This window comes from Corythoichthys intestinalis, chromosome 15, assembly GCF_030265065.1.
Source record: "Corythoichthys intestinalis isolate RoL2023-P3 chromosome 15, ASM3026506v1, whole genome shotgun sequence".
In the NCBI taxonomy this organism is placed as follows: domain Eukaryota; kingdom Metazoa; phylum Chordata; class Actinopteri; order Syngnathiformes; family Syngnathidae; genus Corythoichthys; species Corythoichthys intestinalis.
Genome location: NC_080409.1, coordinates 40,735,338 through 40,754,158, shown reverse-complemented (window position 1 = coordinate 40,754,158; position 18,821 = coordinate 40,735,338). Strand labels below are relative to the sequence as shown.

At 38.8% G+C, this 18,821-nt stretch overlaps 1 protein-coding gene across 1 annotated transcript in view; it reads left to right on the top strand.

Moving 5' to 3' along the window:
- The first annotated feature begins 3,573 nt into the window (after positions 1-3,573).
- The window catches only part of lbh (LBH regulator of WNT signaling pathway), a 39,528-nt gene continuing 24,280 nt past the window's right edge, over positions 3,574-18,821 (top strand). Inside the window, exon 1 of the mRNA XM_057859919.1 lies at positions 3,574-3,840. The gene's annotated coding sequence lies outside the window, so the exon portion shown is untranslated. The remainder of the gene's footprint in view (positions 3,841-18,821) is intronic.

Here is an 18,821-nt window from a genome sequence, read left to right as displayed (position 1 = left end):
TATTAACTATATTTGTTAAAAAAGTTTTTTTGTTTGTTTTGTTAACACCACCTGACACCTTGCTTGCTACCGGGTCACGTTGAATAACACACTATTGGAACGAAAAAGTAAACTATTGACACAGGAGGCGTTAACATAGCACAAAAACAAACACACACTGTAGGTGAAAAAGAACGCTGTCTTTGAAGTTGCCTAGTAGTAGTACGTATACTAGTTAGTATGTGGGTGTACTGCAATTGTGCACGTCTTGTATGGATAAAACGCACAAGCATAACAAATTTGGGCCATAATGGCTGTTTTTGGATAGGGAACAACTAGAAGAAAAAAAAAAACAATGTTTTTTTGAGGCACTTTGACTTTTTATGACACCAACTACTTAAAGGGAGCTGAGCTTGTACAGAGAAAGGCGGAAAATGAGCATTCAGTGCAATTCTTAAAGAAAGGTATTGTGTATTATTCAATGCACAGTGTACAGCAAACAAACACTATGCAGTATTGTAATATATTTTGAAAGATGCTTTTGGTGTTACTGTTCCAAAATATTTTACAGTCAAATCAGTGTTGTTTTCGTCACAGATGACAAACGCAAAATATTTCGTCGACCAACATGAATCATTAACAAGAGTTTATGAAAAAAATCATGACGATGACGAGACGATAACGAGCTAAAAACGTGTTTTAGGAGAGTAAAACATAACGAGACGAATGTCAGTTTTCGTCTGACGAGACGAAAATGCACAAGTTTCCATCACATGTTCTTAATGTGTGACATTTTATGCAGTTTGCCTGCATCGTAGCAGTGTCTAGTTGTGTCACTCATGTGACGTGCTGCGCTCCCCTCCAACTCACCAGTGTCCTCAGACCTGCACACATGGTAAGAATTGTTTTCTTATCTTGGCCAGAGAGAATATGCAATGTGGCTTTTTCCTTTCAAGGTCTGTACTAAGTGATCATCACACACTAAAGGTAACTTGTAGCGTTAGCGTTGCATTCGCGTTAGTATTAGGCTAATGCTAACGGCGACTGTCTTCTTAACAGTAGCGCCACCAGGGGCCACTGGCCACCCCTCTTGCCAGTATATTGTTAGATTGTTGTAGCATGAGTTATGCATTCCATCCCAAATGAATGCATTTATTTTGTTTTGTTAAATGTAGGGCTGTCAAATTTATCACGTTAACGTAATTAATCTTTTAAAATTAATCACATGAAAATATTTATCGCAATTAACGCATTCGCGGTACGACTCATTCACGCATTGCCGTATACAGCCTACAATGGCGCCGTTTTACTTATATACAGAGATAAGAGGCAGAGTGGAGTAGATACAAGCATTCATTGGGGCCGTGCTTTTAATTGGCAAAAGCTTTGTCATCTCTTTCACAGCAACTATAAATATTGAAGGAAGCGACGTTGGGAAAATGACAGGAGTTGATCTTTTTCTTAACATCCTATAGTGTACCCAACGCAGAGAAGATATAGCATTTTCAGCCACCACACACAGTCATGGTTGCACCACTTCCCATCATGCATTTGGGCAGAACAGTTAAGTCGCTACAAAATCATTTACTGAAAGCTCAACAAATACACTACATGGCAATATTTAGTCACAATATACAAACTTACATTTATCCTTTAAGAATTACAAGTCTTTCTATCCGTGGATCCCTTTCACAGAAAGAATGTTAATAACGTTAATGCCTTCTTGTGGATTTATTGTTATAATAAACCAATACAGTACTTATGTACAGTATGTTGAATGTATATATCCGTCTTATCTTTCCATTCCAACAATAATTTACAGAAAAATATGGCATATTTGAGAGATGGTTTGAATTGCTATTAATTACGATTAATTCATTTTTAAGCTGTGATTAACTCGATTAAAAATGGTAATCGTTTGACAGCCCTAGTTAAATGTACACCTTATGCTTAATATATACATAACACAATAAAACAGAATTGTTGTGGAACTCAAAATGTTGACTGGACAGTTATGGACTATGCTAATTAAATCATTAGTAACCAGTGTTGGGAGTAACGCCGTTATAAATAACGCTATTACGTAACGGCGTTATTTTTTCCGTAACGGGGTAATCTAACTAATTACTTTTTCCGCCGGTACACCGTCGTTACCGTTACTGACGGTCAAAAGCGGTGCGTTACTTACTCTGAATAAATTGAAGACACTACCAGCCGTGTCGAGTCGACTCTCTGCTCTGTTGATTTGTCATCCAAGACTTGGGGTGCGTTCAGGTTCAAGAATAGCGCACGTACTTCTGACTCCAAGCTGTTTGTCCCTGCTCATTCAATTGGACAATGCTTTCCAAAGTTTGGTAACGTTTCTGTGTTTGCTACACCTGATGCTAGCCTCCTTCCCATCTCCCACTGTCAGCCAGCAATAATTCTGCCTCCATCTTGAGGACGGCAGATGCTTTGAAGGTGACGTGAATTGTCGGGAAACCAGCCTACCTGAATGCAGCCCCTCGAGAGATGCGATAGAAGTGATTGTGATTGGCTGAGGGTTAGAGTCATGTGTCGTGGTAAGCCAATCAGAGCCGGTGATTTCACAAGCAAACCGGAACAGCGCGTGCGGCAAACACACACACGCAAAACAGATGCACAGGGTCGGGATGGCAGAGCATTCAGAAGAAAAATTGTCTTTTAAGAGGTGGAGATATAGACATTATCTCAAGTTTGTCGAAATTAAAGAAAAGAACCTGCATGTAATGCGTAATTTATTTCCCGGGGCAAAGCTTTTGTCGACATCTGTGGTAAGCAATTCAAATCTGCTGAAACACCTAACAAGTTAACTACCTGTCTGTTCTTCTCTATTCCACTGACTCGAATACTGCTTGGAAAATTTCAAATTCTTTGACATACAAGAAGTTCTTTTTAAAGTAACGGAAATAGTTACTTTCCCTGGTAACTAGTTACTTTTACTATAGAGTAATTCAGTTACTAACTTACTTTTTGGAAGAAGTAGTGAGTAATGTAACTAATTACTTTTTTAAAGTAACGTGCCCAACACTGTTAGTAACATCAAATATTACACAATACACCAAAGTATATCAGTAGCTGTGTCCTTAAGTCTTTCTGATAGTTTTCCCCTAACCTTTTTACTGCAATAATGTAATGAAAACCTGAAATTATGGCTTTTCGTTTTGACCACCCCAAGATTTTAAGTGGCTCCATCTGGCCACCCCTATGAAAAATTTCTGGAGGTGCCACTGCTTCTTAAAGTAAGTTCGTGGCGTCCAGGTTGGTAGAATTAATTGAAAATAATGTATTATTTTCCTGCTTAGTGTGTATTATCACCAAGTTGGTGTTGTCCTTGTAGGATAATTATTATTGTGCACACCCCAGTTATTTTATATGCCCCTGCGTATCTAACGTCTGGTGAAAGGACTGATCCTGCGGCAGGTCGACAGCATCTTCACGTTCTCCAACGACACCCCCCAAAAAAATAGTAGAGAGTCGTCGTGACGTCTCCACTTAGCCGGCGCTCCAATTGGTTCGCGACTGGAGGGGGGCGGGCCACTCGCCATTGAGGAATTTGACGGCAACTAAGTACGCACGCCTACCAGATAAAAAGTGCAACCGAGAGTGGCGTTGTGGAGCAGAGCAGGCAAGGAGAGGGGAATCTAGTCTGCACGAACTGACTGGCTGTGTGTGCCTTTTTAGTGTTTCTTTTTGAGTCCGTTTTGGGTTATTTTGCGAGGAGGTTTAAATGTGACGCTTCGACGTGACGTTTAGACATCAACATAGCCGCGAGATAATCAGCACCATTGGCAGCAGGTGCGATTCGAATGCATGCCTAGTTCTTCGTTTCATCTAATTCAGGTGAGTTTTTCTTTTGCTTTTATAATTATGTTGAATAAGCGTGTGGACGTGTGAATAATTTTCCTTTTACGCCTGTTCGGTTGATTCACAATGGTTACTTTCGACTTGAAACGGGTGACTCCAATCGATCGTCACACTCGTTTTCTGACGGCAACGTGAGCATCAAAGCAGGCAAAGGAGAAGTGGTCAAAGTCACTGTGTCGAAATATTTTCCATTTTTCTGTACACTGGCTGAAAGGATATACATTATTTTTGGGGGGTAAGTCCTAGCAGGACCCCGTCTTTTCCACCAAACCTTGAGTTGTATAATGGCTGCAGGTGCACTGCAGTCACTAAAGAGGCTGCATACACGTATGGAAAGCCTCTTGAGTATTTATCAATTTCCTTAATATCCAGGTCAAAGTACTGATAGTAGTATCCTCTTTGTCTTCCTTGGTAAATAAATACCATTCAAAGCTTTGATAGAGTAACAGTTTTGTTAATAACTTTTTCCTATTATCAGTTCCACGTATAGCCTACAAATGGGTACCTGATAAATGGAAATTAGGAGTGCACGATATCCTTTTTTTTTTTTTTTTTTGATAGCTATCGATAACTTCCTGCTTCTCAAGGCCGATATGATAACGATAATATATATAATCTTAAAATGTGTATTCACATAGGTTTTGAACACCTGTAGACAGGGGCGTTAACGGTGGGGGGGGGGGGGGGGCACGCTCTGCCCACCCAAAGAAAACTGGATGTAGTACTAACGGCAGTCTGGGCACTGCGTATGGTATCCCATTCATAGAGTACTGATGTTTTCAAGTTTTAACCTTTGTGTTGTTACCTCTTTCATCTTTAAAAAAAAAAAAAAAAAAATGGTGGTTTTGTTCCTAGGGGGCGCTGCACACATTTACGCATATTTTGATTTTAATTTAATTTTTTTGTAATATACATTTAATCAAAGTTTTCACCTGGCTGTTGAGTTTGGTGAGTTTTAAAGCATTCTGTGGGGGTCAAAGTAGGGTTTAAAGCGTCGGCGGGACAGAGAATGACTGCTAGGGGGCGCTACGTAGTGTATTTGGAATTTCTTTCCATGGTATCAAAGATTGCACCTGTCTTGACATTCCTGCCGATTTTGGTGCATTTTGAAGCATTCTCAGTGGCTCAAATTGAGCTCAAAGTGGCTGTGGAACAAAGAATAACTATAATAATAATATATAATAATAATAATCCGATCATGTTTTTTTTGCGCCCGATCCGGTCCCGATCGTTTTAGTTTGAGTATCTGCCGATCCCGATATTTCCCAATCCGATTGCTTTTTTTTTTTTTTTTTGCTCCCGATTCAATTCCAATCATTCCCGATAATTTTTCCCGATCATATACATTTTGGCAATGCATTAAGACAAAAAATGAATAAAACTCGGACGAATATATACATTCAACATACAGTACATAAGTACTGTATTTGTTTATTATGACAATAAATCCTCAAGATGGCATTTACATTATTAACATTCTTTCTGTGAGAGGGATCCACGGATAGAAAGACTTGTGACTTTGTATATTGTGACTAAATATTGCCATCTAGTGTATTTGTTGAGCTTTCAGTAAATGATACTGCAGCCATTCAACCCAAATGCATGATGGGAAGTGGAACCATAACTGTGCGTAGTGCTACCAATTCATATATCTCTGCGTTGGGAAATAACATAAGGTGTTAAGAAAAAGATCAGTTGCTACCTCGCTTCCCCACATTGCTTCCCATGATATTTCTAATCGTAGGGAGAGAGATTGTAAGGCTTTAGCCTATTAAAAAAAGGCTCCAAAGGCTGCCAAAATTCACTCTACTCATTTTACGCTGCCTTTTCTCTCTAAATGGGTAAAACGGCGCCATTACAGATTGCGCGCGACAATGCGTGAGTGGGTCGCGCAACGCAAGCATTAATTGCGTTAAATATTTAACGTGATACATTTAAAAAAAAAATAAATAAATTACCGCCGCTGTCGGGATAAATTTGATAACCCTACCTTTAGCCAAAACTAAAGACTCTGGATGAGTGTAACATATTATGTCTGTAACGTTAAATACAATTAGAAAACGATTTCATTAAAAAATATATATATATTTAAAAAAGGCATGGCCGATATTTTTTTGCTGATTCCGATACTTTGAAAATGACGTGATCGGACCCGATCGATTGGGATGCCGATTGATCGGGACATCTCTAAATAATAATAATAATAATAATTAATAAAAACTGAGGAACCACAATAGGTTACCTGCGTGTCCATACTGTTTGGTTATGGATGTGTTCTAAGTCAAATCAAATCAACTTTTATTTGTTTAGACTAGAGATGTCCCGAGCCGATATTTGGATAAGATCGGACGCCGATATGGGCAAAAAAATGCGCATCGGTATCGGATCGGAACACGGGAAAAATTCCGATCCAGACTTCCGTTCCAGTTTTTTTTTTTTTTTTAAATCCGGTCCGGGTTTTCCAGCGCACCGATTTACATAATCCATTCCAGTTTTTGCTTCGGTTTCCCTAAAATCCGGTCCGCATTTTACGGCACACCTTCAACACACTACATTTACATTACTGTCTCCCAATTTACCGAGAGACTTTATCGGTAAAAATGCCAGCTGTGTGGGATCATTTCACCTTAAAGGACGACAAAGACGAAGAGGCAGAGAGCAACATATGCCACAATAAAGTCAAGCGTAGTGGTAAAGCTGTAAGAAGTTTTATTGCAACCAACCTAATCAAGCATTTAGCGAAATACCACCACAAACAATATGAGGAGTATGTTAAGAAAACTGGAGACAAAAAGAAAGGTCCTACGCAACTAACACTGGCAGAAACTTTTGCTACGCGTGACAAACTGGCACTCGAAAGTCCCAAAGCCCAGAGAATAACAAGAGTCATTGCCGAAGAATTCATTCTGGATGACGAGCCATTATCTCACGTGAGTAAAGACGCACCATCCAACACGCGATTCGGCCGCTGAAGATTCGAGAACGATTCACAAACATCCAAATTCCGATTATTGAAATATGTCAAGTAAAGCGGAACTAATACACAGCGCGGTCTTCGGGACGCAATGCGCAAAGTAAACATAACTTGTCTTAGACCCGGGTAATGCCAATGCTCAACTCACGGCTTTAGCTCAACTCATATAAAAAACACAAGAATACCTGACTTCTGCTGACAGCCGCAACAAACTACGTCAACGTTGTTTTACTGGAGATAATAGATATCATATGTAAATAGTACCAGATGCTACACGACAGACTCGACTGCGTTAGCAACATTGAAGTATGGAAAACTAAATGGCCGCCATCTTAAAGCAGGAGACTTCCCTAGTAGGCTGTTGTGAACCTTCCAAGCGAACCTAATTAACTTTTTATCTAAAATACTCCTAAGTTGGCAAAATCTTGACTTGAATCTATCTTCAAAACAGTTTTAAAACTTTCACATGTCGAAAGTAGACAGAAGGGAAATTATGGAATAACGGGAGCAATTTTAACAACTTTAACAGTTGATTGGCAAAATTAAATGAATTGAATGTAGTTTAAAGCTGCTGATACAGAATGGGGACTTGAGTATTTTATTTACTGTTTTAAAATGTTAACTTGATACTGAAATAGTCGTTTATTTAAACCTGAGAGGCTTTTTATACAATTTTTGTAACTAATGCACGAAACATTAAAAGTATCTAATAGCTTGGAGGATTTGTGGGATTTTCCACTGAGGTTGTTGGTGTGTTTTGCTTTTTTAAGACAGTTTACAATATTATTTGCACGTTTTACTGACTATGCCATTTCTGTTTGTTATTTATAATGTTTTGTGTTTGTCACTGATTAAACAGGTCAGTTTCTTGTTACCAACCGTTGTGTGTTATTCAAACTCACCTAATTCAGCTGGCTAGTTGTTATCTAGGGTACTAAAACCTTTTTCAGTTGTCAGTCATGAGTCTGACAACCAAGTAAGGAGGCTAAATAACTTTAACACATGCTCAGATAGGTCGGTATCGGATCGGAACTGCAAAAACCTGGATCGGGACATCCCAAGTTTAGACCAAATCACAACAGTTATCTCAAGTAGAAAACAAAACATGTTTTAAGCTGCAGTAGCCCTACGCTGGATTTCGACCTACTTGAGCATTGTAGCTTTTTTTTTTGCCCCCCCCCCCCCCCCAGGTAAGACTAATGTCCACTTAAATCTGGCATCCTAAAAACACCGCTGCCTGTAGACTAAAGTGGTGGATTCAGCATAGATTTGCCTTTGACCTACCCAGAATTTTCATGACGACATGAACATTATAATGAACAAAACAAGGACAAGAACAGTTTTGACGTCAAATAAAGTGCCCATATTTATTTAATCAAATATAATTTGAGTTAATCACAATCAATTAGTTAATATCATTGAGGAAATGTTCCCCTGAACAATGAGCACAAAACTAAGACAAACATAGACCCAACAGGTATTTTGGGGCAACAGTAGAGACTTTTGTGGTCTTGGACCATGAAACAACTCAAACACACACATCCCAATCCACAGACACCGTGCCAAAAATATTACATATTATCAGGCTATTAATAATGTTATTGGACTTATTGGGATGACATCATAATCCCTGTTATCGGACCAATAATTATCGGACCGATAATTCTTGTGCACCTCTAATTGAAATGTAAAGTAGATGACTAAATGTTACAAGTGAGGCTAAATTGTGCACTTGTTGACAGCTGCATGACTCGTCTACAGCTAGAGGACTTCAACTTTAAGATGCATAATAAGGATATCAAATTTCTTCCTGTTACCTGTATGTCTCTTGACCCGAGGCAACCTAAATTCAACTAGGATGTTGTTGTGGTTTTCGAGTCATTTTAATGTGCATGCATCAAACATCCTTCCTGTCTCCAGGGAGGATGTGCGAGCTGCTGTTTTTTGTCTTTGGTGAGCATTGTTGTGCAGGTAGCTGCTTTGCCAGGAAGTTGAAACTCGACAGCTTTTTATGTAACCACATATTGAACATTTAACAGTGAACAGTGTTGCATGCTGGGATGGCTGAACTTCGCCATGATGTCAGGTATTCGTTAAAGGGATCCACGGATAGAAAGATTTTTAGTTATTAAAAGTTATGAGTTAAAAGAATTTGATATTGAATTTCCCCTTGATGTTTTGGTTTTTATACAATTTGTAAAATTAGTTTTACTAATAGGTCGCCATTGTTGTTGATGTCACATGGTTACGGTGCCTGGCATCCAGAGTATAACTCTTGCGACATAAACATATCATCTGTTCAACCCTTTCAATTTGAACCCAAGATCCTCCAGGGCTGGCCAGCCCAGTCACCAGACATTGAACATCATTCAGCATGCCTGGGGTAGGGTAAAAGAGGAACTTTGGAAGACGAAGCCCAAGAATGTTGATGAACTCTGGGAGGCATGCAAGACTGCTTTCTTTGATGTTCCTGATGACTTCATCAATAAATTGTATGAATCCTTGCCGAATCGCAAGGATGCAGTCCTTCAAGCCCATGGAAGTCATACAAAATATTAAATGTGGATCTCACAGCACCACTACTTAATTCGCTTGTTATGTAACATATTTTTGTAATTGAAGTACATTTTTTGTTCAATTTTCTCACTACTTTCTGTAGGCGACAAAACTTTTGTCTTGCCAAAATTTGACCTTTATGTCTTCATTAAATGATAAATCTTTCTTCAGTGAAACAAATTTTTGTACATTCAACATCATTTGGGGGGGTCTTAGCTTTCATATGAGCCATTTCTGAAACCAATTGAATAATTAGAATTTAGGTTATGAGCAATTGTTTCTACAAAATGGAGAAGCGACAAGACTTGTCAGGGACTGTACGTCCTCACCCCAAGCGTCCATTGCACGCTTAAAACCTGGCGCCCTCCATAGGTCAAAACATGTACTAAATACAGTGATACCTCGGCAGACGATCACTTCGACACGATGTTTTTGATAGCCAACGTAAAATTTGACTCGCCATTTGTTTCCACATCCGACGACATGCTCTAAATACGACCGTCTATGACTGCACCGCAGTTTCTTTGTTTTGTGTTGTATGGACAATTCACACGTACATGCCAAGCAGCCAATAATGGGAGAAGGAGATGACTGTTTTTAATTTTTTTTCACCCAAATATGAAAATATAAATTGGCTGCTTTGACAGGAATGTGCGCCCAATCCATTTTACTTGGGATCCAGTAAAATGGATTTTCTGGGTAACACTTTATTATAAGTTATAACTAGTTAATAGATAAATAGTAAACTGTTCATGAATGATTTCGTGTTGATTTGTTAAGTGTTTGCTAAGTTTGTTAATGATTTGTAATGATGCTTTATAGATTGTCAATATATCATAAACTGATGGTTAATGAGTGATAAATAACTTTTAAGCTGTATATCACTAATTTATATGTCAACCTTATAGATTAGCAATCTACCATAAACAAATTAGCAAATGACTAATGAGTTCTTAAGTATCAGTTAAGTTTATTTGTTATTGGGATGTTATTCTAAAGTTGCAACTACTTGTCATTTTTTAATTGTTATTAAATGAGGAATAAGTGCTATAACGTCAAACGTTATGATGAATAACGTTTATAACCTTATTACTAATACTTAATATATTAACACTTTAAATATCAGTTCTTAAAGGATCCTCTATTTTTAAGACAAGTAATTCTTATAAGATAAATGTTAGTATGAGTTATCATAATTTGATATTAAAACCCCTCTTAATGTTTTTGTTTTAATAAAGTTTGTAAAATTATTTTAAGTGATAGGTCGCCATTCTCGTTACGTCGCAGTGCGTGACGTCACTGGCCCTGATGTCGAAATTCCAGCGTGTCAGTAGTTAGCTTTCTCAACATGTCGTCAGTTCTACCCTTCCTATTTCAACCAGATCTGAAAAGTGAAGAGCAGGACAGCACTGTCGGTCGTTCACAAGACGAGCTTCAGGGGAAAATGCGTGCAGCAAATACCTGATCAGACAAAAATTGGGCAAAATTGGTGATGCACTCGCTGTCTCAATGGCAACAGAGCGACAGAGTGCTATTGGGAACTCAGGTTGGGAGCGAGAGTGTTGGGAACTCCGGTTTTATTAGCAGATATTCAAGGTAAGCATATTGCGTTTCCAAACATCCCAATATAATTATGTGGATTGTTAGCATCCAGAGCTGTCGTGTGCTTACAGTACAGGCCAAAGAGCACACCTTGTGTAATCCATGTCTTGTACATTGTAACGCGTGGTAGCTAGGATACGTGTATAAAAGTAACAAAAAGGGGAAAAGCTTCCACTTATGCACATTTATTCACAAAAAATATTTCCACCTTGACCACTGTTCACTGGGAGCTCAGCAGTATGCAAACCCGTGTTCCCTGACGAACTCCAACATTGTTATAAGGTCCACGTCAGTCACTGTCGTCACTGTAGCGTGCCATAGTGCTTTAATTATTTAGTATGATTTGGGGAAAACTCCCACGAAGAATAGTCAACAAAAAAGATCGCAATAGTAATCCAAATCCGTGTTTTTTACTCACTCGGAGATCCAGGAATTAGACCGATCCCATGGCAATGTTCCAGTCGTGATCAGGTCGTCGATTCCACGAAATAGACTGATCCGAAAAGCTGCGGTGGGACCGACGAATCAAAACAATGGACAGATCCGAAACCAATATTGCAGACGCGGTGGAACCTTTCTTGACTGAGGATCCAGGATACATGGTCGGGCGCCAGTTGCAACGAGTGGTGGGTAGGATATGTGCACACAGGGACCCAAAAGGGGGAGAAGCTTCCACTTATGCACATTTATTCACTAAAAATAATAATTCCACCTTGACCAGTCACTTCACTCCCCTTGTTTCCATTTGACTGCAAATTGCATCCAAAAGCAGCGCATTGTGGCATTTTACTTCGAGTTTAGGCAGCAATAAGCAATTGTTGAACACGCTACACATTTGGAAAGATGCCATTGACGTCATCACTGCGAGCCCGCAAACCATGGCGTCAACTAATGGTCAAAATATGGACTAAATATTATAAAATATTGCCATTGATTTAGCATTTTTTGTGTTTCTAACAACATCTTTTAGTACAAGAGAACAATTGCGGTTTATTAGAGCCTACATGTATTTAAATCAGAGGATCACTTTAAGAGTGTGCTAACCATCTACTGAACTTTGAAGAAGAGCAAATAGGTTGAACAAGTTCAAGATACTGACATTTTTCGTGATATTTAGAATATCAATGTTTTGTACCTCAAGATTGTTCCACCTATAGGCATTTCTGTACTTTACCAAAGAAACACCACTGATGAAATGCTGAACATTTTGTTTAATGCCTAGAAACACTCATACTCAGCCATCCCATGGCAGAACAACAAAATAAAACAGCACTTTACAAACCCATGAGTTTGGGAAAGTTTTTGTGCTAAACACAGTATAAACTGAATTTAACATGCATACATGACAGGAAACTGTTAACAAACATTTAACAAGTCGAAAATATATAATTTATTAATAGTTTAATAATGATGTATTGACTAGTTATAAGATAGTTATTATAAAGTGTTACCGACCGGTTGCCGTCAATAGCAGCTAGTGAGTTTATATTTTCTACCATATTGTGCATTGTCGGAGGTGGTCAATTCAAGTTTTATCATCCATATCAACAAAGATTTTCTTTAAATAAAGTACCTTTTTGATTTATGGTTTAACATGAAAAATCAGTAATTACAAAATGGGCGAACTGTCTATTAAAGACTACTGCAGTACAGTACTGTTGTTACTATTCTCAATGTGTGGCCTACTTGCATTGTAGACTATAGCACTAGTATTTAATCCAATGTAGGTCAAGATGTTGAGGATTTCACCTGCCCATGGCTCGCTTTAAGTAACCATGTGTATGTGTGTGGTCATTACCCTGACCTTCAGTCACCAATGTGTTCTATATTCTGTAGGTTTTTATGTAATCCGTTTACAGCTTGGTTCCTTGTAGGACACTCTGTCTGCAGTTTACACACGGTGACGCACCGTTCAGTCGTGCATGTCACTTTTAGTTCAAATAGACATACTCGATTGCATGCTGTCTGAAGAGTTATTCCATCAGTACTTGATATTCATCTTAACTGGATCTCAAAATTAGTGCACCAGTCCATTGATATCAAGTTGTATATTGAATAGGGGTGTAACGGTATGCAAAACCTCGGTTCGATACGTACCTCTGTTTTGAGGTCACGGTTCGGTTCATTTTCGGTACAGTAAGAAGACAAAATGCAAAATATAAATGTGCTAGTTGTTTATTGCACACCTTTGTGCTTTCAACGATAGGAACATTAGCCTATACAAAGCTAGAATTCTGCTCAAAAAGTAGCGTGTATTTAAAGATAATCCAACAACAATTTGCCTTTTAGACCCCGCGTATTGGTCAGCTTTCTTTCTGAAGGAAAGAAGAAAAAAGTCCTGTGCTAAAGAGAAAAGCAATCCCAATGACAAAGATTTTAACATGTATTTTACAAATGAAATGCCTCAATAAATCATATAGAGAATCATAAACAGAAATTAAAAAATTTAATTGTGTAAGCAGGATCTGTATTATTCTTATTTAATTACAGGTGTTTTAGCACATTTCAATTTTATTTAAATGGGCTATTATTTATTTTATGTGTTTGTATTTTGCGAATGTGATGTAGTATTCATTTATATTGTATATTTTATGTTGCATAACTTTAGTTCCTACTTGTTTTGTTGTGGTAGGAGGGTTTTGTATTGAACACGGGGCAGTGTTGGTTATTATAGCAGAGATGACAACTGTAAATCAACAAAGACAAGTCAACTGTGCCCCGATCTACCACTCAAGAGATCTGATGGACTCAAAAAAATGGGTTACGATTGCATATTAGTTTGAAAATCGACCGGATCCACCGTATTTTTACACGAGTGACTTCCGGTCTGCCCGATCCTAGCTACCGGTAGTAGTATTGACGCAGGAGGGTAGCGTCTCACGTCAAATAATAAACCCTGCCGTTCTTTTTGCGTGCATCGCGTTGAGACGTTTCTGGGACGCGTCTAACACGCGGCCGCACTGCGACTGGTGTGCATTGGCTGATTGACTTTAACGCCCGCGTTTCACTGCATTCTCGCGGCGGCCACGTTGTCGCGCCGTTGACGTTTCTGGACTGTCTTACCGTGTTGGTCCTCATTATAGTGGAGAAGACGGAGTAAATAGAATCTACACAAAGAAACTGTAACCCGATCGACTCACAGCCTCAAAAATTACGTCAGAAACTCGTTCGATACGCGTCCGTTCCGAACCGAGCACCAAGTACCGAAACGGTTTAATACGAATAAATGTAGTTACACCCTTAATATTGAATACATGCTCAAATGACTTTCTGTACTGTTGTTGAATGTGCGAGTCTCTACCAGGTGGACTTATTTGCGAGCATGCACACTTCCTTCTCATTGTGCCCCCGTTCTGTTTTATTAGCCCAATGTTCTGTTATTCTTAGCCAAGCAGGATGTTTATACAATCCTTGCATAGAAATATGACTGGCAAGGCTTGAGTGTTTATCTTTCTTCCCGCTCCTCAGGTCGTCACTGTTTCACTTCCCTGAGCATCCCTCCATCCCGTCATCTGCACTCTTCTTTGCTCTTTCCTGCTTGGCCTTCTTTTGCATCCCGCTGAAGGATGAAATGACATGAACAGTGATGAGGGTCCGTGTAACTTATGGCCATTCGTTTTGGGAAAACGAGCCCAATTCTGTTTTGTTTTTATGTGTGTTAACAAAAAAATGATAAATGAATCGTCTCGAGCTGAACGAATACTCCAGTAATTCAAGTTTAAGAACTGATCAGAGTAATTTTATTGGCCTTGAGGAATCGTTTCCCGTAATTTCCCGAATATAAGGCGTACCCCAAATTTACTTGTAAAATCTAGGGGAAATTATTGTACCAGTGTATAACATGCACCCTAATTTTAGCACCAATAAATAGAAGAACACATGAAAACAGAGCTCGTGTACAGATACAGAAATGTCATTTTACTGACTGGTGAAACACAGCACAAGCATAACACATCGGTTGTTCAAAACATTACCGTAAATGTTTGCAAATCATGGTGGAAAATAAGTATTTGGTCAATACCAAAAGTTCATCTCAATACTTTTTATGTACCCTTTGTTGGCAATAACGGAGGCCAAACGTTTTCTGTAACTCTTCACAAGTTTTTCACACACTGTTGCTGGTATTTTGGCCCATTCCTCATGCAGACCTCATCTAGAGCAGTGATGTTTTGGGGCTGTCGTTGGGCAACAGACTTTCAACTCCCTCCACAGATTTTCTATGGGGTTGAGATCTGGAGACTGGCTAGGCCACTCCAGGACCTTGAAATGCTTCTTACCAAGCCACTCCTTTGTTGCCCTGGCTGTGTGTTTGGGATCACTGTCATGCTGAAAGACCCAGCCACATCTCATCTTCAATACCCTTGCTGATGGAGATTTTCACTCAAAATCTCTCGATACATGGCCCCATTCATTCTTTCCTTTCAGTCGTCATGGTCCCTTTGCAGAAAAACTGCCCCAAAGCATGAGGTTTCCACCCCCATGCTTCACAGTGGTTATGGTGTTCTTCAGATGCAATTTAGTATTCTTTCTCCTCCAAACACGAGAACCGGTGTTTCTACCAAAAAGTTGTATTTTTATCGATCGAGGGAGATTATCAGTGGTCTTGTGTGTCTTCCATTTTCTTATAATTGCTCCCACGGTTGATTTCTTTACACCAAGTGTTTTATCTATTGCAGATTCAGTCTTCCCAGCCTGCTGCAGGTCTACAATTTTGTCTCTGGTGTCCTTCGACAGCTCTTTGGTCTTGGCCATAGTGGAGTTTGGAGTGTGACTGACAGGTTGTGGACAGGTGTCTTTTATTCTGATAATGAGTTAAAACAGGTGCCATTAATACAGGTAACCAGTGGAGCCTCGTTAGACCTTGTTAGACATCTTTGACAGCCAGAAATCTTGCTTGTTTGTAAGTGACCAAATACTTATTTTCCACTCTAATTTGGAAATTCTTTAAAAATCAAACAATGTGATTTTCTGTTTTTTCCCCCCACACTCTCATGGTTGAGGTTTACCCATGTTGACAAAAACAGACCTCTTTAATCTTTTCAAGTAGGAGAACTTGCACAATTGGTGGTTGACTAAATACTTATTTGCCCCAATGTATTTGAGGCCTTGGTGAATGAAATATTATAGCCATAAATTTTTGATTCATTACACTGTGAAATATATTAAGACTGAGAGCAAAATAACATGGCAGTTTTAATTATTACTTTTGACACAGAATGAGCCAAGCATTTAAAGATGAAGAAAAGCAGTATCATGATATGTCAAGTTGACAACAGTTAACCACTGTAATGTAAAGCTGTAAAATGGTAAATTGCTGATAGCTTGTGACTGGAGAAATCAATATATACAGTAACTGCATTCATCTGGAAGGTAAGTGACTTCACGAGATGAACAAAGCTGACTTTGTGGTGTAAATGCTGTCCCTGTTGGCGTATTTTGTACTAAGCAGTCGGCATGGGATGACAACGTGTCGTATTCTTGATACAGTGCCTAAGGTTATAATAGTTTTGGGATTTTTGGTTCGTTTCATCTGCCTGTTGGTCGGGTCTGAATGTCTGTGTTCAAGATAACTCATGAATGAATAAAGGGATTATCAAATGTTTAGGATGTTTGGAATATGAAAAGGAAGAGCTGATTAAATTTTGGGCTAATAAGGTCAGAGGACTAGGAGTGGGAACCTCTTGGTACCTCATGATAAGATTTGCGATACAAAGCTCACGTTAACGATGATTTGACGATACAACGATTATCGGTACATTGGTCAGGAAATCATTCTACGATATTCTACAAACAACTAATAAACAGAAAAACAAGCTTCTGCTGTGAATTGGAATGTGTTTATCATTAGTAGACGTCCAATCCATTTGAACTGGGAGGGTGGCAGCGAATGAACGAATATGGCCGGTAGTGGCAGCCAATGCCAGGCAATGAGGTAATTTTGGGCCATTTAAGGTCATTCACATGTTCATTTTCAGTTACTTCCTGTTGTTTTTGGGGTATTTTATGGGTCTCTTCCTATTTATTTTGAGTTACAGAACAGGAAATGACCTGGGAATCACCCAAATGAATAGGCAATGACTCAAACTCAACAGAAAATGACCTATAAATGCCCTAAAATGAACGGCAAGTGACCTGTAAATGCCCTGAAAATCGGACAGAATGACTGTGACTGCTCTGGTTTCGATTGGACTAACGTTCCCAGTCTAAATGGATTGGGCGTTGAGCACAGTCAATGCAGCGTTAGAGTTGACTGAGACATGATTATGGTGGAAATTTTTGGTAGCAATTTGTTGGTTAATTTTTATTTTTTTAGACATCGACACCTTTTCAAAACGATATCTCGATTCTTGGCAGGAGCATATCGATAACCATTTGGGATACAAAGTATCACGATATATCACCATTCCGATATTCTGTCACACCCCTACTGAGGACAGAAAAGAAATTTCACGTTAACTTTAAGGGATTAGCCTATATTTGTAAATGACATTTGCAGGGTAGGTGATGAATAGCATTTTTTTTTTTTTTTTTTTTTTCCATTATTAAATCATTGGCTGCCGTAGACGTCCAATCCATTTGAACTGGGAGGGTTGGAGTTGGATTGCCTGTTGTACTAAATATGGCAAGGCTTTGAATTTGGCTGCTGAGGGATTCTGTAAGTCCCTTAAGTAAGCCCTACGAGTGCTCCTCTAGTTCTATCTACTTTTGATATTTTTTTGTAATTCAGCCAGTTTTGCTTTTAGAATGGATTTGCTAATGTTTTTTTTTTCCAATACTTGTCATGTGCAAGATTTTAAAAAATGATGAAAATGAACAAAACACAGTTAAATCGATATATTTCATCTTGGTATTTTGTCATTTTAATGTGTATAAATACTGCCTCTGCAGATAACATTTTAAAAATGAAGGCATTAGATTACAATTAGGCTAAAATTAGGCATTCAATTACAATGCAATACTTTTATGAGAGTTTAAAAAAATTATTATAGTCTTCATTTGTCACTGAGAATATTTTCATATTCACGATAACCTTCCTCCCAACCCTTAAAGTTTTTATTTTTTGAACCCTCCAATGCCACATAAGCATGAATTTACAATGACTCATTAGATGATGCTCACTCTTGGACAGCCTGGACATGTCTGCAATGTCAGACTTTCCATTAGTGACCAAAACTTTGAGTGTTTAATCAGGCCTGGGAAAAAAGTAATTGAAAAAGTTGCAGTCTGGTTTGCTTTAGGGTTCACTCAGCTGCCACCTAAATGACTCATGTCATGTGAAGCCGCAACCTCCGCTTAAGGACTCATTTTGAGTGGCCTCTCGCACTAGAGATAGACAATTTGGAGCTTAAATGTCCCATGCTACTTGGATTTGTTTGTGATAGGAGTGCTAGTATTGTTTGTGACTACCTTTTAGCAATTCAAAACTGTTATCTTTGTTGATAATGAATTAAATCGCCTGAGAATGTTTCTGAACTAAAACACTGCTTTAGAAAAGGGTACTTTGTGCGGGTCGAACCGTTTTAACACTTTATCACAGGGGTGTCCAAACTTTTTGCAAAGAGCGCCAGATTTGGTGTGGTAAAAATGGGGGGGGCGACCTTGGCTTGCATCCTTTATGTAGAACAATATATTTAAGCAAATTTTGGCAAGCCATTCTGCGTGTCAAATTTGCTTTGTTGAAATTATGAATTAATAAAAAATAATAATCTCGCATCTAGCCTTTGTGGTGGTCTCTTTCGACTCTCGGGCTCTTGCGAAATACTGCTGCTGTGAAATTAAACTAGCTTCAAGTTGCTTCAATTTCTCGCTGAGTATCTTCCTTGTA